Below are 23613 nucleotides of genomic sequence, written 5' to 3' on the forward strand. Positions count from 1 at the left end.
AAAAAAAATGGTCATAAAAAGGACTTATGAATAAAAGTTGGGCCGAGACAGTATCACAAGTGTCTAGTTAAAGCCACTCTGCCTGTTTGGGAAATGAGGGTGCACCTCACTGAATAGGCAAAGCTTGAAAGCACAAGGATCAGCCCCATGGTTTTTGTTTAGATCTGGACAGTTAAACAACAATAATGAGAGATTGGCTATTGAATGTGTAATAGGATCTATGATCTGTGAAATGTACAGAAAGAGCTGACACTAGCTCAGCTATAACTGTTATTAGGCCAGCATGCTAAAAAAACTACAGAATAGGGGATCCAAAACTGAAATACCTAGTTGGTCTCAAGTGGATACAGTGACTGGGCAAGGGTGCCTGTCCTAAAACTGGGAAAATTGGACCTCTGGAATTCAAGGAAGAAGGCTGGATAGCTGAGATAGTGCATGAGCTACTAATTATTTTGGATTTCATGGTGGCTAATAACTGTGTAATCAATGCCTGGGAAAATGTCTTGCAACTTCGGTCTGTGGAAATTCCCTTTACAGATATGGTCCAAGTGAGACAGAGAGTTTGTAGATAATTGCTTTGTAGTGAACAAGTTTTCTTGCCTCCTGAGGAAGAAACCATTATAACAGCTACTCACTATGGTTACTTTCTAGCAAAGGAGAGATGGGGAGTAGTTAAAATCGATTGAGAGACACAGGGTCTTGCATTGGGGCAGAGGGGAATCTTGACTGCTAACATTCCTGATTCAGAGCTACAGGAGCAGATCCCTGTTCATTTGCTGAATATTTTGGACAAGCAGCAGATAGTTTAAAAAATAAAAAAAAGGGAGCCCTGATTGCAAAATGTGAACCAGTGAATATTGGAAATACTGGTATTGAGGAAAAGTACAGGGGGGAATTTCTACTCACTCACACACTCTCTCTCTCTCTCTCTCTCTCTCTCTCTCTCTCACACACACACACACACACACACACACACAAATTGAGGCTGTGCAGAACTGGCCAACTCCCTAGACACTCTCATATGTGCAGTTTTCTATGACTGTTCCTATTACACAAGGTTCATTTTTTGGGCTTGCCAATATTGCAAAACCAATGAGTAGGTTGAGTGAGAAAGGGAAACCATTTCGGTGGTCAGCAGAGTGTGATTTAATATTTTCACAGTTGAAAAACACTTTTGTGAGGATTAATGTCCTAGCCTACCCATTTTGAAACATTTTATGGCTTGTCTACATGGCTCCACAGTTTGGACTAAAGGGGTGTGAATTGCAGCGTGGAATGGTGCACTGTAACTCTGTTGTATGGACTACTTTGCATGAACTTAGCTTGTCTTCATGTACAGCGCTGCAGTGATGCAGCTGTGGCATTGTAGTGCTTTAATGGAGACCCTATTACATCAACAGGAAAGCTTCTCCCATCAGTGTAGTTAACCCACCTCCCTCAGAGACTCTCCTGTTAACATAGTGCTGTCTAATCTGGGGTTAGGTTGGTATACTATGTTGCTCAGGGGTGTGGATGTCGCACCCCTGAATGACATCATTATACCGATATAAATTTGTCGTGTAGACCTGGACTTAAGCCTGGTAAAAGAGGACTATGTTAATGCAAACTAGTACCCTTTAGTTTGCACCCCCACACGGGAGTTGCAGTGCAGCATGCTAGTACAGGGTTCAATTCACATTCCTGTAGTCCATACTGCAGGGCCATGTAGCCACAGCTGTAGACACAAGTGCTAATACTTAATGCTTGGGGGTAGTCCTGATGCAAGAACACAAAGGACTTGAAAGACTGGTGGCTTATCACAACAAAAGTTCAAGTTCTCCTGTGAGAAATTATTGAAAAAGTTGAACGATGTAAGGTCATGTAGGGAAACTATTTTTTAAAAGAGGGGCTCTGGTATGATTCCACAACCTAAAGAGATACCGGGAGACAGGATTTCAGCCTAGCTGCCCCCTGAAATGAAGATTGTAGCTGTGGGTTGAAAAGTCACGACAGCAATTAATTCTCCATTAGAACAAAATAGGAATAGTCTTTCTCAGCCAGCAGATTTCACAGAAGAAAGGCCGTTCTTCAGAGGGTTCACTAAAAGAGGCCCAAGAGTGGTTGAAAGGAAATTTAGCAGGTGGTCAGAAATCCCAAAGAGAGATGGGTGGGAATAAAAAATTCATTGTGTTTGTGATATGAAAATATCCTGACAGAAAGACACTGCAAATATGTAAATAGTTAGTCTTCTCTCGTGTGATTTGTTAAATTGTTTCATTTCTTTCTATTTGGCATGGGTCATGCTGGGTTTCACCATTTTAGGGTCCACCAGAACAATGGGTGAAGCTAAGGTGGGGACAGTTGTTGTGGGTTAGATTAAACCTTATTGTTATGGGTTGGGCATAAGCATCACCTTTCATTCAGGATGAATGTAAAGAGGTGACTGAAATAACTGCAGTCTCCAAACCCCAACACATGCATATCTCCCTGCCCCAAACAAAGGCAAACGCAAGACTGCTCAGAAATGAAGAATCTGGACAGAGGGGGTTGCTGGATTTTGTTTTGGGAGAATGTGGGGTGTGTCTGACAAGAGAGCGAGCATAAGGAAAAGCACATAGAAACAGACTCAAGAAGAATCAAGACAGGGCTTCTCTACACTTGAAATGCTACAGCAACACAGCTGCGCCGCTGTGCAGACATTATCTACTCCAGCAGAAGGGGTTTTTCCATTAGCATAATTAATCCACCTCCCTGAGAGGCAGTACTACAGAGAATTCTTTCCTGGGTGCTGGCTGGTGAGTCTTGCCCACATGCTCAAGGTTTAACTGATCGCCATATTTGGGGTCATGAAGGAATTTTCCTCCAGGGCAGATTGGCAGAGGCTCTGGAGGTTTTTTGCTTTCCTCTGCAGCATGGGGCACGGGTCACTTGCTGGAAGATTCTCTGCAGCTTGAGGTCTTCAAACCCCAATCTGAGGACTTCAATAACTCAGACATAGGTTAGGGGTTTGTTACAGGAGTGGGTGGGTGAGATTCTGTGGCCTGCATTGTGCAGGAGGTCAGAATAGATGATCATAATGGTCCCTTCTGACCTTAAAGTCTATGAGTCTATGAGTAGCTAGGTCAATGGAAGAATTCTTCTGTCGACCTAGTGCTGTTTACACTTGGGGTTAAGTCATCTTATTTACACTGCTCAGGTGTTAATTTTCCACCCCCTGGCCAACAAGGGGTTAAGGAGCAACTCTGGGCTCAGCTAGCCCCACCCTGCCACACCTGCAAGAGATACACAGAGTGGTGGAGGAGTTAAAAGGGAGCAGAACTGCTCACCTGGGGGCAGGCCAGGGAAGAGAAAGGACCTTTACCCTGCAGCTCCTGAGAAAAGGGCTGAGGGGAAGGCAGGATCTATCACATCAACAACTGCCTGAAGGTTCCTCCCTGAGGGAAGGGGACCTGCTTCTGATGGACCCTGAGAGGGAAGCATTTCCCCCTCTTGCCTATTAACTCAGATTATTTGTGTTGATTCCATCTGTTTTGTTTGTGGATTACCCCTGAAGGGGAGAGACTTGGAACTGACAAATGGCTTGAGGGTCAAGACACGAGAGGAGGCAGCTGCTGCCCTAAGCAAGAGAGCTCCCACACCACACCTAGCTGTGAAGAGATGCCAGCTGGGGAGCTGACCACCTTCACACTTTCTTGTTACACACTACAAACTTTGGGGAATAGCGAGGTGGTAGAAAGTGGCCCAGAGAGGGCATCTCTAAGGTCCTCCTGTGTTTCAAACCCTTTTGTTGCACTCACAGGGCCCTGATCTGGAAGCCAGTGGAATGGGAGGACCTGAACGCCCCTATCAATTCCCTATTTGCATGTTGAAGCGCCTAATCCCCTGACTACCTCCCCATAAGCAAAGACAATCAGAGTGCTCATCAAATCGTTCTGTTTCTTCTATCGACATCTCATTCCTCTGTCTCAATAAGATAAGATCTTGTAGCAGTGTGTTAGTCAATCAGCTTTGCAGGTGTCCACGCTCCTTATTGACAAATACAAACCATCTCTCTATTTTCCAGTGGTGATAAAGGCTTTGCATGTTGGTCAAAGAAATATTTCTGCTCTGATAGTCTCCATTTTAGGGTTTTTTTATGTCCTCTGTATCAGCTTGAGTTGAAACATCTGTGATGAAGTTGGCAATCTGATCCTTAGATATCTTCCCATGAGCCTGTGATCCTAAATTTCCTGTAGGTATATTCCAAATAGTCTAACAGGCCAAAATAGCAGTCAGTGTTATCCAGACTACATTTTTAAAGAATCCTTTTTAAAGTTTGGATTGTTGTCAGCAATTCCATTCAATTGTGGCAACAACTGACTTGTTTTGTGAATAAAGTCCAATTGCAAGTCTATGGAGCAAAACTGTGGTCCATTTTCACTAATGAGTTCTTCAGGTAGCCATACCTTGCAGATATACAATTGCAGTGTCTGATGACAGATGTATTTGTGGTGTCCTAAAACAAGCAGACTTCAAATATTTTGAATAATGATCAACCAGAATAAGATAATCTTCACTTTGAAACTCAAACAGTTCTATACCAAGTTTCTGCCAAAGTCTGTTTGCAACCTCATGTGATAGCATTGGTTCCCTATGAGTTTTATTTCTGAAGATTTGACTGGTTGAAAGACTGTGCCATGTCCTCAGTTTGACCGCATTTCAGGTATCTTGTCTGGCCCTTCTTACAAAATAGTTCATGTTAAGGTTTGCCGCACAACATCATTTGCAGTAGCTGCTTGAAATTCCTTCAATGTCTGTTCTGAAATAGGCAAATAAGACATCATGAGATGTATTGCAACATCATCTTCCTCTGAACTTAGTTCTACACCATGCAACATGTATGGTCTGGGTAAAGCATCAGCAATTGTTAACTTTTTCCCTGGTCTGTATCCAACTTCCTGTTGATATTTCTGGCATGTTAGCAACCATCTTTGAATCCTTGGTGGAACACTGAACAAAGGCCACCAGAGGCTTGTGGTCTGTTTTCACAGCTGCGTTTCCCCCATAGATAAACTGCTATAATTGAGTACAGTCAAATGCTATTGTCAGCATTTCCTTATCCATTTGGATATAGCTCTGTTATGTAGTTGTCAGACCTTTAGAGACATAAGCAGTATTTTGCAGCAATATGGCCTCTAAACTGGTAAAATTTGCATCCACTGACATAGTAACCAGTTCTTCGAGATTAAAATGTTTTGGCCTGAGGGTCCTTTAAGTAATGCCACCTCATGCATTTTGCAGTGGTGTTCATATACTACCTCATTCACTGGCATCCAGGCAACCTTGACATCTTGACAGATGTCTTGAAGTTATTACTGTTGACATGCACTGGATAAATTTCCCAAGATAAGTAACTATTCCAAGAAATTGTTGCAATTCAGCCTTGAAGGAATGTGGCCATTTCAGTTTTTGCAAAAGTTTTTGAGTTGTCAGGTTTTAGACCCTCTTTTGTCAAGAGATGCTCCAAATATTTTACCTCAGTGCCAATTTGTATTTGCTGTAATTCAGTTGCAGGCTCTTTGTGACACTTGTCTAAAACCTTCTTGAGCCTTTCATCTTGTTCTCATCTGATATTTCCCCACACCAGTATGTCATCTGTGTAAAATTCACCTTCCAGACCTTCAAATCTCTGTTGGATTTCTCTTTGGTACACCTCAGAAGCTAAACAGATACTGAAAGGAAGCTTGGTGAACCTGCGCCTGCCAAATGGCGTGTTGAACATAGAGTCTAAACCTTTTGTCATCCAGCTGCATTTGCCAAAATCCACTACTGGCGTTTAAGACAGTGAACACTAACTAGAGCAGCAAAAAGTACTTTGCTAACTTGCTGGTGATTTCTTCTGTTGTAGGCAATTGAAAATGTTCCCTTAATATTGCTTTATTCATATTTCTCAGAACAAAACATATTCTTATTTCATCTTATCTACAATTACTATAGAATTGACCCATTTTGTAGGTCATTGCACTTTTGTTATTACACCTCTACCCCGATATAACGCAACCCAATATAACACGAATTCGGATATAACGTGGTAAAGCAGTGCTCCAGGGGGGCAGGGCTGCGCACTCCGGTGGATCAAAGCAAGTTTGATATAACACAGTTTCACCTATAACACGGTAAGATTTTTTGGCTCCCTGAAGACAGCATTATATCGGGGCAGAGGTGTACTTGCAACTGTTTCATGTAATGCACATTTTTTCTACTGTGTCCCTCAATACCATGGGAACTTTACAAGATGCATGAATTACAGGTGGTACTTGTGAGTGCATTTTTATTATGTGCTTTCTTGGCAAGCACCCTAAACCTTCCAATACATCCTTGTATTCTTTAAATATATTTTGGCCACTGTCTTGTTTTTCTTTTAACCATATTGACACTAAATTTGAATTTGTCACTGCCTGAAAGCCCAATATGGCTTGTGAGTCAAATTCCACCACCTGAAATTCCAGCAATGCTTTCTTATCCTGATACTCACAGTCCAAGGTGGATTTGCCACATACCTGCAATTTTTACCTGAGTAGGTTATCAGCCAGATACTTCAGCAGTGAAGTGGTTCAACCCTTAAAGACTGCTATAGCTTTACAGATATCACACTGCCTATGGCCCAGTATCAATTTAAAATCTCATGGTTTTGTGATCATTAATAAGCAAATCCTCATTCCACTCATCCTGGGGAGGCTCAGTACTCAGCATACCAAGGAACAGATCTTGCGAGTACTCATCTGCTTCTGTGAGGGTAAACATGTGTTTGCCCTGGGACTTTTCCTTTCCAGAGATGCACATTTTGGCATCAATATTCTTGTCCATAGAAAGGACAGTTCCCTACAGCATGGCTGTGGCTGCATTTATAACAACCCTTAGTTGCCTCTGACTGCTTTTTTTTTTTTACTTCTCTTGATCACATCCTTTTATCAGCAGTAGATTCTTCAGACAGATTAATCAAGTGCACTACTAGCCGAAATAGAAGTTTCCAGGAAAGAATGTTTGGCTGACATACATGTCCCATTGGAAGTTCTGTACTAGAATGTGATGGCTAGCTTTGCCCCATGTGATGTCTGCTGATGGATACATTTATTTCTTTAGTTACCGTGATGGGGTATATAGGTCCAGCGGTAGCCCCTGAGGTGTAATGTTCTTTGCCCACTGGTACCCAAAGCAAAAGTCTCTGCCCTGTAACCTCTTGTATAAGGATTGGGGGCTCCAGACTGGGGGTTTTAGAGTCTCATCTGGCAGTCTCTCCCTTGCAATGTATCAGGTAACAAGCTTCACATATTTGCTTGAGATAATCATGTGCAAAGCCTAGTTTGAACTCTGAGCCTTTAGACGTGGCTGTGCTCTTTTCAGGGGCTTACAAAAAGCTGGGGGGGGGGGGTTTGCTGACTAGAATCCAGGACAAGCCGTTCACACTACGCTTGGTGGTGTGGCACCCGATTACCTCAGGTAAATGTATGAAGCTTGTTACCTGTTGCATTGCAAGGGAGACCCTGCCAGATGAAACTGAAAACCCAGTCTGGAGCTCCAATCCACACACTGTTTTGGTGTTTAGACACTAGATGCCTGAAGGAAATACTCACAGAGGCTTTGCTACTCTGCTTTATTTTGGTTACATTAAAGCAAGAACACCAACAACCTACAACCCTGTAAATGAACCTGAAACCCTGGAACAGGGTTAATTTCCCTAATATGGGATTCCTGCTGAGTTTCTGTGCAGTATCTGGCCCTGCCAGTTACCTCCTTGCTCCTTCAGTTTGTAATTTCGCTGGAGGCAGAGGTAGAAGTAGAATTTTTCAGAACAAATGAATGTGACAGATTTATCCCTTTCCCTTTGTCTGCTTCTTTTTTATGTAATAATTTAGTTTTGTCCCTTTTTTACTGGCAGGTCCTTAAATCAAAGCTCCAACGCTTATTAGTTATGGATGCCTATAATTAAAACATATCTGTGTTGTGAGAGTATCTACATAACATTTATTAAACTCCCTACGCCTGTCCCAGCATGCAAGAAGCTCTAAAACCTTGGAAAGATTCCTTGGGCTGGACTCTTTTGGTTGTTACCAAGTCCTGGTGAGGAATCCGGAGAGAATAATGCCAGAATATTAAAAAAAAAAAAGTTTGAATTAACAAAAAATGAGATTAAGGAAATTATATTTATCAACAAGAAATATCTAAATTTCAGGTTAAACATTACATTATCAAAACTGAACTCTCTAAAACATGTTATTTCAGTATATAAGCAGAAACCTCAAGGAGTTACAGCTGCAAATTAGAGTTGGAAGTAAGTTCCATACACACAAGGTTGCTAATGCCCATAGCCATCTACAATTTTCAATCATAGGAATCTTGCTTGCTTACTAGTACTGACTTGCTGGCACTAATGAGTAAAACTGGTCAAAAAATACTGAAACAATGTTTTGATGAAAATTTTCATTTTGGCTGAATTTTTTCAGTTCTTCAATAATTTTGTTTTTAGTAAAACTATTTGGATTTTGGTAAGAAAAGTTTGCTTTATTGCTTACATGGTTATTTAACTTTCAGCTTGGTTTTTGGTAAAAAGGGTTTGTTTTTTTGAAAACATTTTTTTATAAAGTAATGGGTTTCAAAAATTAAGCATCTCAGAAACTGTTCATGGAAAATTGAAAAACCAAAGAACAAAAACGTATCATATTTGTACATTTCCAATGAAAAATGGCATTTTTCAGCCAGCTGTATGGATAGGGCTAAGCTCACACCAGTCCTGTGACCTAACCTGACATTCATTTGGAGAGGATAACCACACATTCATTCTACTAAGGAAGGCGCTCATCAGTTTTATGAAAACCTTTCCTTTCCATATAGACCCTTGATATGGTAAAATAAAGTTTGAGGCTATGATGATCCTATTCATCACAGAAACTAATCTGCTTGTTGGCTGTAGAAAAGGTGAGCCCTCATATTCTGATTTAAGGAAACGGAGGGAAATTTATTCAGCAGCTGGAGCACAGTATCTAGCCTTAGATAATTGGAACTCTGCAGCAGTCTTCCAGATAATCAACACAGACTAAGAAGGGGAGTTATATAAACTTAGAAAAAAATATCAACTAGGGTGGCTTCCTGGAAACCGAATAAACAACACTTTAGGAATGTGCACTGTTAACACTAGAGTTGTCATCCAGCAGCACATCACCTCCTGTTTCAGAATAAGGTTACCATTCTCTTTGTTTTCTTTTTTAGTACAGTGACAATTTTTGTTCCTCCTTGATGTCAATCAACTGAAATTCACTTCAGACTCCATTAGGAAATCAATACGGTTAGTGAATTGAGTCTAAAGAGGTCATAGTTCCTGTATTATTTCTTCTCCAATGAATACATCACTGTCAAATTCCTTCTGGCCAGCACATGTGGGAAATCTAAATTAAAAAGCAGAGCTACTTTTATACGTCGCTAGGCTGAACTCTTATATTGGACTGCTACTTCTTCTGTTTGTTGGCTATTCAGCTGCTACAAGACTAGTATAATCCAGATGAAAATCTTGAATAACTATACACATTTACATCTGCAACCTGAGTGGAGTTACTCCAGAGTCTATAATATCTGTAAAGTGCCCATCGCTGTAGTATCTAAGCACTAACTGAGCAGATTATTTTAATATATTTAATGAAAGATTGAAATCAATATAGAGAAGTTCAATGGAAAGGATTTTTTTTTGTCAGTAGCATTTGATCATATCCCTGGAATGTGTAATGTGGCTTGCACTTCTAATGGCTTGCCTATTCCAAATTGTGTTACCACAGAAATTATTGCCAAGATGTCATTGATTCTCAGCTGTAATGCTTAATTGCATAGCTCTGAAGCCCCCTCCACCACCAATAACTGTTTAAAAATGTGGTTATTTGCTTGACAAAGTATGAAATGCAATTACATTTGACTAGTATAAAGAATTAGTGTAGTTTTAATCTAAATTCAAAGAACACTCATTATAAAGACTGCAATGGAAGCAGTCCACCAAATTTATTTACACAGCCATCTGACTAATTTTGTTTTGAGGGGGCCTAATTCTGCCCTTAGCTACATGGGTGCAGCCACCCTACCTGCCACACTCTTTAGGCAAAAACAAGTACATTTTAGTTTGCATAGACCTGGACTTTTCTAGACTGGGATTTTCCCTTGCTTTCAAGCTGTACCGGTGCATCCTTTAGTGCAGATAGGCAAAACAACAATTTTCACCAGTAGAAGTTACACTTGTTTCAAGCGGGCCACCAATGGCTGTCCTTGGGGCAAATATCTCCAGTCTAAACAAAGCATCTTTAGAGTGGTTGCTCCTTGTGCACGGGTCCCCACCTACACACTGAGATGTGCTCATCTGCTCCCCAAATGTATACAGAGACACCTGCCTTATGATTTAATCTGCCCCCAATCCCAATTATGTGCCCCAACATATATTTTCATATTTGTTTTACTGCTGCTGTTTTTGGCCCTGTTGTTCTCATTAGAATTTGGCTTCAGCTTCTTCCCTTGCTGTTGTGCTCCCTCACTCCCCAGGTGAGGCGGAAGAGGAATCTCTTTATCCACCTCCCTCTCTGGTAAGGAACAGCAAGAAGTTTCTCACACACACCAGGACTTGGTGGGGAGACAGCAGGAAGTCTCTGAGCACTCCCCCCCGACACCTTGGTATAGGGGTGGCAGGAGAGCCGTTTACAGTCTTGGAGAGGGGCAGTGCTGAAAGCCAGACAGTAAGAGCAGCAGAGCCAGCTGGAGGGCTTAGTGCTTCAGGAACAGTGCTTTAGGGAGAGGATGAGGTGAAAGCTCTGTCTGCTCCATGTACTGTGGGAAGAGGAGACCCCTTAACATGAAGAAAATCTGATTGTTCGCCCTTTACCAGGAGGTGGGGAAGGACAGCCAATCGGAAGGGGGGAATTTCCTGTAGACTGACATGTTTCCCCCTTAGATGGGTCTGAAACCTGCAATTTAAGTGGAAAACCTGTATAATTGGCAGCCCTGCAGCTCCCACTGCCTCCTCAGTATGTTGGCAAAATTGGTGTCCATTGTCAGATACAGACCTTGATCCTATAAATTTCACTGGTAATGTTGCACCACAAAGGCAGGGCAACTTACACTGTAAATGACAAAATCTGTTTCAAATTCAAACTCCTTAGTCAAGGTATAGGCAAAACTCACTGATGTTAATATGCAGCATGCTTTTGCCGTGTTGGTCCCAGGATATCAGCGTGATAAGTTGAGTGAGGTAATATCTTGTCTTGGCCAACTTCTCTTGGTGAGAGACACAAACTTTCAGGCTTACACAGCATTTCTTCAGGTCTGGGAAATGTACTCAGATTACAGATTTAAATAAAAGAAAAGCTTCTCTCTCTCACCAGCAGAAGTTGGTCCCATAAAGATATTACCTCACCCATCTTGTCTCATTGATGTGAATAGGAATTTTGATTGAGGGAGGAGGTCAGGATTTGGGTCTATATAACTAGCTCTTCTGAGTGCATATCAAAGGCTGTGTTGTGTTGTGCTAGCCATAGTAGGACTGGAAGGCAAATCGTATACTTTTACCAGAAAAACTGATGAACTTCCTACCCTTGAAAGCCCATTTCTGCAGATTATTACCTATTGCTTATGGTGACCTCTGGCTCCAATTACTCTGAAAAGCTCCAGTACTTAGAAGGAAGGATGAGGAAGGTATGAGATAATGTGGTTATATGTATGAAACTCATTAAATAATTTAGTGGATTTGCTAATTGAGCTCATTATTCAGTTATTGCAGGGAGGGTTGTGAAGTCTGGTTTAATTTTCCTGCTCCACAGAGTCAAAACCTGCTCCTATCAATTTATTACATAAAGCAATCAATATTTACAAATTATATATTCACAAACATATATGAAAGATTTTAGCTTCAGTATCCTTTTGCTCTGTTATTCACTCTTTCATCCTTTTTCACATGTACAGAATGATATTTGGACTGCAGAGATTAAAAAATAAAATACATATCACATTCAGGTCTTTTTCTTGAAGTTAGATATCCTTTTGGCTGTTGAAATGTCCGTCACCAAAACAATAAAAATCAGACTTTACACCATGTGGAAAGCCAAAAAGAGCTCATCACAAATATGCATTAGCCTTGTCTTTCATCTATCTTTTCAGCTCTTTCTATCTTAAATAGTATTCGTTTGAAGACATGCACTGACACCAACAGCTTCCTCCCTCTTGTCCTTGCGGTTTGCACACAATATAAATGTTAGAATTCCTTGAGTGCTCAGTTGTTAAATTCAATGCATTCTTGATAATCAGTCATAATAATACGAGAACATCTACATGTTAACATATGTAAAGTATACTAAAGGTAAATTAGACTAATGAGAATAAATTATAGGAGTATCTGTACATACTGTAGCAGGCGGAAAGGTTTTTAAGGCGTGGCATTGATTATTATAATTTTCATTGAGAACATTGTGCCTGGTGCTGAACAGACAGCAAGGCGCAGTCATTGCTCAATGGGGTTTGCAATTTTAAGGTCTAGATTGGGTCTAACCCTGCATCGGACAGGAAAGAAGGCATGAAGCCAAGAGCAGGACTGGACGAATCATCCATCTCCATTATCTAGGGACACAGTAGAATTTGCCAAATGGTGGTCTGCCTGCTAGCCTGATTCTGACACGGTCTTTACCAGGTGGCACAGGACCCCTGTTGGGGCCCCCATCACACATATATTCATAACTGGCTAATAGTGCTTTGAAGGGAAAAATTGCCTCCTGATTTTACCCCAAGGATGATCATTTCATTCCCTGAGGCATGGAATTTGCTTTCCTGTGTCATTCATTTGGCATGATCTCTCCTCCTAGAATAGAGTTAGCTTTCTGAGTTATAATTGTGCAGATGTTCATGCAGGCCCCTCTTAAATCCCACTGAACTATCTGATTAAATCATTATTTAAAAAAAATAATGCCACAAATTAAGTACTCTGTTTGTACTGTGCTGAGGCCAGGGTATGTGATTATTTGATTGCATACTGCTTCTGTGGGAGCTCCTGGGGGCACAAGGGCCCTGATTACCCTCTGACTTACATCTGTCTTACACTGGCAAAACTCCACTGACTTCCAATATACACCAGTGTGAGAGAGATTAGTACACCAGCCTTCCAGGTGTGACAGCTGATGTGCAGCCCTTGGGCAGGATGCAGCATATACTCTCTTCAGCACCTCTATGGGGTGAAATGAAATTTAATGTGGATAAATGTAAAGTAATGCACATTGGAAAAAATAACCCCAACTATACATACAATATGATGGGGGCTAATTTAGTTACGAGTCAGGAAAAAGATCTTGGAGTCATCGTGGATAGTTCTCTGAAGATGTCCACGCAGTGTGCAGAGGCGGTCAAAAAAGCAAACAGGATGTTAGGAATCATTAAAAGGGGGATAGAGAATAAGACCGAGAATATATTATTGCCTTTATATAAATCCATGGTACGCTCACATCTCGAATACTGTGTACAGATGTGGTTTCCTCACCTCAAAAAAGATATTCTAGCACTAGAAAAGGTTCAGAAAAGGGCAACTAAAATGATTAGGGGTTTGGAGAGGGTCCCATACGAGGAAAGATTAAAGAGGCTAGGACTCTTCAGCTTGGAAAAGAGAAAACTAAGGGAGGATATGATAGAGGTATATAAAATCATGAGTGATGATGAGAAAGTGGATAAGGAAAAGTTATTTACTTATTCCCATAATGCAAGAACTAGGGGTCACCAAATGAAATTAATAGGCAGCAGGTTTAAAACAAATAAAAGGAAGTTCTTCTTCACATGGCGCACAATCAACTTGTGGAAACTCCTTACCTGAGGAGGTTGTGAAGGCTAGGACTATAACAACGTTTAAAAGGGAACTGGATAAATTCATGGTGGCTAAGTCCATAAATGGCTATTAGCCAGGATGGGTAAAGAATGGTGTCCCTAGCCTCTGTTCGTCAGAGGATGGAGATAGATGGCAGGAGAGAGATCACTTGATCATTGCCTGTTAGGTTCACTCTCTCTGGGGCACCTGGCATTGGCCACTGTCGGTAGACAGATACTGGGCTAGATGGACCTTTGGTCTGACCCGGTACGGCCGTTCTTATGTTCTTGTATGAAATCTCCTCCTTCACAATGCAACATTCTAGGTGCAGTAATCCACTGACCTATGTGAAAGCAATTCAGTGTCCCTCTTTTAAACTATACAAAGAATGTTTAATGTTTGACACTAGTGGGACATGGGCCAACTAAGCACCCATGCTGCCCAGACACTGGGCACAAGGCCCTTGGCAGTCCACCCACAACCTGGAGCCTACCCTAGACCACTTGTGAGAAGCCAATGAATGTTCTAACATCCATTACCCCATGAGGACAGCAAAAGTGGCTGCACACAGTCACAGTCACGTTACCCTACCTGTGATGTCAGTGAAACTCCAAATTATTGATATACAAGAGTGAGGGGTGGAAATGACCATGGAGAAGGTGGTGCATGGAAGAGGCAGAGCAGAAGATCAAAGGCATGGGTGTGTATGAATGGGGATGTATTAGGGTTGAATTTTCCTAGGAAGATGATGAATAGAAAATAGTTTTCATACATGCAGTGAAAGCAAGGCTTTGGGGGCAAGAATCCATTCTGTAGCTAAGTGTTAGTATACGAAAACAAACGCATGAAATAATATAGCACCCTTGTGTTGAATCTCTCTTTCCCAGTCTGTCGTCAGCATGTTGGCTGCTCCATCAGTACTTGTTTTATATGGATGTAAATAATAAAAATTCACAATGACCTCTTTGGTCCTTTCCCCAGAGGATTCCAGCTACTTACTGCCAATGTATGCTGAAATCTTAGATTAGTTCTCCTTATATGTCTTATTTTACACTTACTGATGCTAAATTCAATCTGCCATTGTTTAGTTACTCATTCCCCAATTTGTTTAGATCCTGTCTGAGTACTTGATTGTCTTCCATTGTTCTGAGCACCATAAATATTTTAATAGATTCTAGCATTGTCTATCATCTAATACTACATGGAAGCCTAATTATCATGCACAGCTCTGTGGCAAAATCATCTTACACAGTTGGGACTCTCAGAATTTGGCAGGTTGTTCATTGTTACAAAGAAAACATCTAATGATTGTATGTAAAAAACCTCTTATTCGGATGGGAGTGATTGATTAACCAATTAAAAACATCTTTAGTTTGACCGGGTTCTCTGCAATATTTTATGTTTTATATTGCACCTCTGCGGTATCAATTCACGGTCTCTTACAAGTTTCTGCTTGGCTATTGCATCTGCATTTAAAATCCATGTGGTGTTTTGAGATGAGGCATTTTGGGGACTTGGCATTTGTTTAATGCTGTAATTAGTAAAGATTATTTTAATGATGATTATGGGCTAGGCCGTAACTTTATAAGCCCTCAGTAAGGTGTAGTGCATAGATGCATTAGCCCCAGACTATGACAGATAATGAATGTGATTCAGGGGGTTCCTACCCTGCTCCCTGTTTGCTTTATCTTTGGAGTAATGTCCTTCATCCCTTTTCCTGAAGCAGCTTGCTCCTCTCTGTGTGCCCAGTGGGCAACTGTGTGATGCAGAGATGCGATGCAGAGATGGCTCCAACAACTCCCCTTAGCTAGTCACCCCTCCCCTTATACCTGTTCACAGGAGGGAACCCCCATGACTGGAATCAGAGTCTGAGAAGAGTTGTGAGAGAAGTAAGGGCCATGACACTCTAAGAGCCCAATCCTGCAGGATACTGAGTGCCTTCAACTTCCATTGACTCTAACGGGACTTGAGGTGACCCTACATTCCAAAGGTGGTGCTCAGCAACACCTGGCTGGATCTGCCACATTTCATAAAGGCATGCATTTAGAGACAATGAATTTCTTAATTAATGTTTGTTTCTAAATTTGGAATAGCTAATTAGTAGAGGCACCAGTCTCAAAGTCTGGGCACAGGTTCAAGGTTAAATGACAACTCTGTAGTTTGAATAGAATACACTAGTCAAGCCATAACACCTGCTGCCCTGGGCAGAAATATGAGATAATTGTTTGTGGCATGGGATGTGAGCCCTGAGCTGAGAGTAAGGGCTCATTATGTCAACAAGGTCAATGATCTTCCCCAATAGTGTGCAACCAAGGGGACTCATGATCTAATCACAGCATTAGCATCATTTAGGGGTTGATTTTTAGAGTTGTCCAAAATTCTCTGCGTAGGCAATGGGGCTTTGAGGGCTTGGTCAAAAAAATAATAATCTGGCCAGTAGTAATTATTTTTATAAACTTTATGTACCATCTCATCAGAAACAAGGCTGTCTTGAACAGGGGATCCACAGCAATTTAGCTATATTGAAAAGTTCGCAATAGAAGTTTTTCTATTAACAAGCTCTATTAACATTAAAGAAAAGTGTTCCCAGGGGCAAATACATTAAAACAAAAACATCCAACAAAGAAAAGCTATAAAAGCCAGATGGCAGCACGTATAAAACACCATCAGTTTTTATGCATCTATGTAAAAATCGTGCAAAATTTCCTAGCTCTGATCCAAAAGCTGCTCCTCTACTCTTACCATGATTGTGATAATGACAAAAATGAATGCTATTTTACTAGCCAATCAAAAATATTGTACTCGCATCAGGCAAGTGGGTGAAAAGGATTTTGCAAAACTGATGTAACAATATGTTAGCCTGCAACTGGGCTCTCATCCATTCTTACATCTCATCTTTTAACTCACATATTTAACTTCACTGCTATGCTCACCTCTTTCTCTTTGCTGACTGCACTTTCTTCCATGCTGCCTCTCATGGTTGGGAACCAGTAGTTCAAGTAGATTGAAACAGGAGAGGGAACTCTTAACACACCAGCCAAGGCTTATTGTTGGTGGTAGTAGTGGGTGCTACTTTACTTCAGCCACTGCTTGGAACAGGCTACAAGTTAGTCTGCACCAAGCTTCTGCCTTTCCTGCTTCAAATCATTTCTCAATACTCATCTGTTCTGTGAAGTCTAGAAGAGCCAGGAACGGAACGCAGCTCTCCTGCCTCTCAGTCCAGGGCCTTAATCGCAAGACCAACCTTCCCCTATATCATACATTACTTTAAAAGTGTTTACAGCTGGGTTCTCAAATAAATGTTCAAGAGAAAGATGTTTATGGGATTGGAATGAAGAGTTAATGACAATTTATTCCTGGAGAAAAATGGACAGTTGCATGTAAGGGTAAAATAAACAATATGCAAAATACAACAAACATATCTGCTGTAAGAATAGGGAATTTCCAGGATCTAACTCCAAAATCTGACTGGGAAAGGTCACTATTCAAATGACTGCTGGGTATCCTGGGGGCTTGCCTGAACCCTTTCCAGTTATAATTTGAATCAATAATAATTTTGCTTATTAACAAGACAGTGTGGCTCAATTCATCTGCAAAAAAACCAGGAGTACTTGTGGCACCTTAAAGACTAACAAATTTATTTTAGCATGAGCTTTCGTGAGCTGCAGCTCACTTCTTCGGATGCATAGAATGGAACACACAGACAGGGGATATTTATACATACAGAGAACATGAAAAGGTGGAAGTATGCATACCAACAGGCAGAGTCTAATCAAGTTCTCCTCACACCTTCTATGGGCCATCTTAATTATCACTTCAAAAAGTTTTTTTCCTCCTGCTAACAATAGCTCATCTCAATTGATTAGACTCTGCCTGTTGGTATGCATACTTCCACCTTTTCATGTTCTCTGTATGTATAAATATCCCCTGTCTGTGTGTTCCATTCTATGCATCCGAAGAAGTGAGCTGCAGCTCACGAAAGCTCATGCTAAAATAAATTTGTTAGTCTTTAAGGTGCCACAAGTACTCCTGTTTTTTTTGCGGATACAGACTAACATGGCTGCTACTCTGAAACCTGTCAATTCATCTGCTGTGATTGTGTAGAAAAGCAGACACTGTTGGCAAAAAGTGTTATTTTCTCTATTTCAGTCTGTTTAGTTGGGACATTTGATAGCACTTTATGCATAGTATATTTCATTGCTTCCCTGTAAACTAAATTAAATTATTATTATTAAAAGTAGTAGTAGTAGTGTTTCAGTAGTACCTACTGGGGCTTCAGTTAGGACTGTGGTGCCATTTTACTGGGTGCCATGCATACACATACCACATACATAGATTGTAAACTCTTTGTGGTAGGAACTAACAGTCACTCTGAGTACATCTACACTGCATTGTAAACCTTGTTCTTTGGGACCTGGGCTTGCGGACTACGTGTTTTAAAGCCCATGCTTCAGTGTCCACACTGCATTGTAAACCTGGGATTATTGTTGCTGGACCTGTGTCTCACAGCAGTGCTAACATGTCCATTCTGAACTCCTCAGACCTTCTGATTAGGTCTGTGGCCTGATCTGCGTCCATACTGCAAAATGATAGGGGTTGGACCCAAGTCATAGCTGGACTCAGGCTCTGACCCACCACCCGAGCAGGATCCTAGGATCCGTTTCTTGAGTGCTCACTGACCTGAGTCAGACTGATTTGTGTGTGGACAGAAGGGGGGCCTGGGTTCAAACCTGAGTCAGAGCCCAGGCTTAGTGTTCAATGTAGATATACCCTCAGTTTCGCCTTGCCTGAAAAGACATTTATAAACATCATCGGGGAATATGAAAACCCTTAGGAATTAAAAAAAGGAATTGAAAGGAGGAATAATTCAGGCCCTCCTATTGAAAGGGTGCTCTATGAGAACCTGGAGTTGTCTGAAATTAAAGTTGACTCACATCCATTTAACATATTAACCTGCAGCTACTGCAGGTTTGCACTATAATGAAAAGAATGAGCCAAATCCTGAGGTTCTGTTTTCACTCAGCCCTTACTCAGGCAAACTCCCATTGACGGGTCAGTCAGTCGCATAGCCAGCCATTTTCGCATGCCAGTGTGTGCACACAATAATGAATATGGTGTGCACATGTGGGAGCTCTTTTGCTTGTGCAGTTGCATGGCTGCCCTTTTGAAAACTGGGCCCAAAACAACTTGCTGAAGGGCTCATAGTGAGTCAGTAAATCACGTGAATCATAATTTACTGCCAGTTACATTTTGGTCACTTTAGCTTTTTCATACACAACACCCTCATCTCTTGAGCAATAGCAGCAGCCTAACATTATGTTAGATTAGTATAAACCTAATTTTATTTCCTGTCATCTGTCATCCATCTGCAAGATTTTAATGTCTTATTCTCATCACATTCAATACAGAAAACTCACCTCTCTCGTTGTAATGTAATTATAGTTTTGTTATCACTCCCTACAGGGTAATGTCACAAGGAATTTTCTTCTGCTTCATGTACAACTTAATTTATCTTTTGATTGGCATTGTATAGTACTGTATATGTCAGGAATCTCTCCTTTCACTTTCTGAGGCTTGTATGTATTTTCCTAGTAAAAAGGATGAAAACCCAGCAAAGTTATTGATGCCACTATAATTAGATTGTAGCCAGGTGGTTAGGAAACTCACCATGGATGTGGGAGAGCTGTTTCAAGTCCCTGCTACACAGCAGGCAGAATGGGGATTTGAAACCACATCTCCCAGCTATTGGCAGTAATGGAGTTTGTGTGTGTGTGTGTGTGTGGGGGGGGGATTCTCTGTTTCAGTGTGAGAACAGTTGGGTTTATGCTGCTAGGGTATAGACTACATAAGTGGCTGACTTACCTTAGATGCCTAATTCCAGGAAAAGTTTGCATCTGAGACTCCTGAACTTGGGGGGCACCTTCCTCTGACCCATCAGTCAGGTGCCAAAATATCTTTGAGTAGCTAGGCCTAATCCCCACCACTTTCATCTTCATTTCATTCCTGCCTAATTTAGGCAGTACCCTGCTCAGCTTTATGGATTCCTCTCCCTGGGGATTGTATGGGGAGCTTGTGTGCATAACTCAGGGCTCAGGATTCCACTAGGGGGCAGAAAGCCTAGGGGTCTGGTGCTGCAATGTCTGATACCTTTGTGGATTTAGCCCTTTATCTTTCTATATGTTTGTGCAGCTCCCAGCACAGTGAGACTTCAGTCCTGCCTGGCACTTATTATAGCAATGCGGAGTTATGTTACATTGAATTTGGCTTTTGGGCCTTATTCAGTTTCCTGGGGAAAACTAAAAACGTCTGATGTGCCCACAGCTGCTTTTGCATTTATGGAGGTGTAGGGGGGCTCTTCATCAGTGGTGTTTCCCAAAGACATTTGGCTTATGGAGTGCTGGGGCAGCCAGTTTGCTTTTCTGTACTGGAGATGTAGAGGCTGCAGTGGGAACTATTGCATCCTATGACAAGGAACAGTGTTCGCTTCACCAAGCGCCAGCCTGACTCATTCTCCTTTGGATTATCTAGTTCTGATGCTGGTATAATACCCATATCTTGCAGCCAGGAAACACAAGCACCCAGATTCTTGCTGCCACCTGTGCAGGGACACCGTGAGATAGGTTTCCTGTGATCTCTCCCTTCTTTACACAACCATTAAGGAGGAGTCAGAATGTGCTGGTAGCACTACAAAGTTATGGCTTGGTCTATTATCAAGTCCTCCTTGGGTTTGTTAAGATTTGAGTTAATTTATGGGTTGAAGTCAAAATTCAAAATAAACCCAGTTTAAATTTGTTAATCTCCAAGTGTTGTGCAGGTTTTACTCAATCTAAAAGAACTACCTCATGTCATTTACAGAACCCCAAAAGAAACTATGGAGCTCAGTCTCAAAAAGTCATGCCTCTCCAGAAGTTGCAATGTGTTTGGCTTTGAAAGGTTTACAGGGTACAACACATTTCTCCTGAAACTCATCTGGTATCACTATCTCTCCAAACCGGTTGAGTTTCATATGATTTTGGCTTTTATGGTGAAAGGGGTAACCAAGGCAGAGTACAAATGGGTTGCAGCCAACACTTCTTTATCAGACCTTGTCTTAACAGGTAAAGAGGAACTGATCACAGAACTAAAAATTAATGGTCGCTTTAATATAAATGATCATGATTTGATCACATTTATAACATGGAAGCAGAATAAAGTGCAGACTAGCAATATATAAGAACAGAATATATAAGGTACTTCAATAGGGCCAGTTTCACAAAGCTGAAAACAATTATTAGCCAAACCTGGGAGGAAGAATTTAATCAGGATTATGTGAATGATAATTGGGAATCATTTAAGAATAACTTACTAGATGCCTTTAAAGCCGCAATAAAGGAAGAAGGCTGTGCTGGTTAAAAAATCAGATCTGTCTTTAGAGGAGTAGTGAAGACAACTTTAAACAATAATATTATACAACAAATGGAAGAAAAGGGGAAGTTGAACGTAGTGAACCTAAATCAGAAGGTAGGGATTGTATAAAATTGATAGTGGAAGGAAAGTAACACAAGGAGAAATCAATGGCCAGAAGAGTTAAGGACAATAAGAATGAGTTTTTAAAAGATATTAGGAATAAAAAGAATCCTGACAATGGTAATGGTCCATTACTAGATGGAAATAGTAAAATTATCAATAATAATGCAGAAAAGTGTTCAATAAATATTTCTGTTCTGCGTTTGGGGAAAAACAGATAATATAGTCTCATCATATGGTGATGATAGGACTCTGTCCATGTCACTAGTATCTCTGGAAAATGTTAAACAGAATCTGCTAAAGACATACATTTTTAACTCAGCAAGTCTGGATAACTTGCATTCGAAAAAAGGTGGCTGAAGAGCTTGCTGGATCATTAATGTTGATTTTTAATAAATCTTGGAGTACAGGGAAAGTTTCAGAAGTCTCGAAGAAAGCTAATGTGCCAATGTGTAAAAAGAGTAAACAGGATGAGCTGGGTAATTACAGGCCTGTCAGCCTGATATTGATCCTGGGCTACATAATGGAGCAGCTGATACATAATTCAATTAATAAAGAATTAAAGGAGGGTTATGTAATTAATGCAAATCAACATGGGTTTATGGAAAATAGATCCTGTCAAACTAATTTAATATAATTTCTGATTATATTTTTTTAAATAGTTATATATTGAGCCATGGCCAACAGATATGGGGCGGGCAAAAAAATAGACTTTGGCTTTAAAGACAACCTCAAAGCCAACATGCAGTGCAATATTGACATAAATTTATGGAAAACCCAAGCGCTTGACTGACCAAAATGGAAAATGAGCTTGTGGCAAGGATCCCGGTATTTTGAGATCCAATGGCAATAACAGGAAATGGAGAAATGGGAAAGGAGGAAAGAATGCACCGAGCCTGACTCAGCAATCCATATCTGCCCCTTCCATTGGGAAATGTCTGCCCCAATTTTGACAAGATCTGTGGATCCCAGATCGGTCTCATTAGCCACCTACAGATCCATTGGTGATAACTGGCTATCATTTTATGGAAGACAATCATCGTTGAACTTCTAGGGATTACCGCCGACGTGTGTATGTGTGTAGGGAACAGGTTTCCTGGTCCTGCTTGCAGGTTGAGGGCTCTATGGTAAGCTGTTTGTCTGACTCAGGCTGAAAACAGACAGTTTATATTAAAGTGAGGTGAGTTGCACTTGGCTGCCTTAAGGACCAGCCTGTTTTCTCCCTATGTTCTGGGGCTCTTGTGTGTTGTCATTCTGAATTCTAAGAAACAATGTAGTGTTACACTGCAATCTTTCAGCAAAAGTATTTATGTTGTTTTCTAGTTTATCTGTGTGCTATGAACATACTGTAACAGATTTTTACCTCATGCTAGTTACCACATGTTAGCTAACACATGGCATAAACACACCTTTTATCCCAGTGCAGGGATCGGCAACCTGTGGCCCATCAGGTAAATCCGCTAGTGGGCCAGGACAGTTTGTTTACCTGTAGCGTCTGCAGGTTCGGCCAATCACAGCTCCCACTGGCTGCGGTTCGCCGTTCCAGGCCAATGGGGGCTGCAGGAAGCAGTGGCCAGCACATCCCTTGGCCCACACTGCTTCCCGCAGTCCCCAGACGCTGCAGGTAAACAAACCATCCCGGACCGCTAGTGGATTTCCCTGAAGGGCCACGTGCCAAAGGTTGCCGATCCCTGTCCTAGTGAAGGCCTTGTCTTCATTGCTAAATAAGGTGTATATTTTACTTCTGGGTAACTAATGTGCATGAGCTATAGTTCTGATCTTACCTAGTTTACTTTGTAGAAAAACTAAAGTGACTGGTCTTCAATTTTTTTTTACCTCAGAATAGCTCAAGTCTGTTAGTTTGCTGAAAATATAAATACACCGAGAGAGAGAGAATCTATTTTTTTGCCCGCCCCATATCTGTTGGCCATGGCTCAGTTGTGAGAATATGACCTGCTTCAGGAGTTTATTTTCTGGCATTCAAAGAACATGACCAGCCCAACAGAGTTGGTGGTGGATGATCATAGCTTCAGTGTTTGGAGGTTTTGGCTTGATGTTGGTGCGTTGGTCATCCTACTTGATTAGGAAGATCTTGTGGAGGCACAAGTGATGGTATTGTTCAAGAATCTTGAGGTGTCTAATATACGTGACTGAGGTTTTAGCAATGTACAAGGGAGCAGGGATAACAATGGCCTGGTACATGGGAAGCTTCATTTCATTCTCGAGGCTTCTAGCCTGTTCTAGAGAATGAACAGTCATAAAGAAAACTGTGATTTGACCTT

General features: G+C 41.2%; 1 long non-coding RNA gene across 1 annotated transcript in view; it reads left to right on the plus strand.

Moving 5' to 3' along the window:
* The window catches only part of LOC120398294, a 177364-nt gene that overhangs the window by 77862 nt on the left and 75889 nt on the right, over nt 1–23613 (plus strand). The window lies entirely within an intron of this gene.

The sequence above is a fragment of the Mauremys reevesii genome, linkage group 2 (assembly GCF_016161935.1).
Source record: "Mauremys reevesii isolate NIE-2019 linkage group 2, ASM1616193v1, whole genome shotgun sequence".
Classification (NCBI taxonomy): Eukaryota; Metazoa; Chordata; order Testudines; family Geoemydidae; genus Mauremys; species Mauremys reevesii.